Here is a 786-nt window from a genome sequence, read left to right as displayed (position 1 = left end):
CAAACCCCATTCCCCCCCCCCCCCCCCCTCCAACATTGAACGGACTCCGTTCTTACTCATTCCTCCCCAACAATGAATGGACACCATTCTCAGTCAATACTGGAACATGCTTTAGCATTTTTATTGATAATTTACATTTGGATTTCCTTCTGAAACCTTTCTTCTAGATCTCTCCAGAAACAACTTCAGCCGTAGCAAATAAATTTAAACAAATACCTTTTAAAACTTTTTTTTTTTTTCTCTTTTAAAATTTCCACCATCACCACAATATATACACTTAATGCAAACATTGTAAGAGCATATTTAGCACAGCGTATGTGAAAACCGCATACACAGGTCTGTGGCAGGGCCGTGTCTGCACAAGCCCCCTAAAACTTATGGAGAAAGAATTGTAAAAAGAAGAAAAGTAAATACTTCTGGTAGTAAAGCATGTACAGTGAATTCCAGTGACGCTTGTGGTTTCAGATTCACAATACAGTGTTTAGCTTATTGCATACCTTCCATTAAAACTCACTCTTGACAAAGTAACACAAGCACACCACTCTCCTCCTAAATCAAACACAGTTTAACTTCTAGATCAGGACAGCTTGTGCTGCTTGAGCCAATGAAGAACTACAAGTCCCCGCTTGCATACCCAGACTTCGGAGTTCCCCAACAGCAAGCACACAAGCTGACTTCATTCAATTTGTGTGCACCCTGCGAACGCGTCTGACTGTACTGTAAATTGACCCTCATTCCGCTCTGTCCTGTAACAGATAATGAGGGTGGTTGTGCCGGGAGTGGACA

This window comes from Nanorana parkeri, unplaced genomic scaffold (assembly GCF_000935625.1).
Source record: "Nanorana parkeri isolate BGI_ZX_2015 unplaced genomic scaffold, ASM93562v1 scaffold12, whole genome shotgun sequence".
In the NCBI taxonomy this organism is placed as follows: Eukaryota; Metazoa; Chordata; class Amphibia; order Anura; family Dicroglossidae; genus Nanorana; species Nanorana parkeri.
This window is presented reverse-complemented; position numbering follows the sequence as displayed.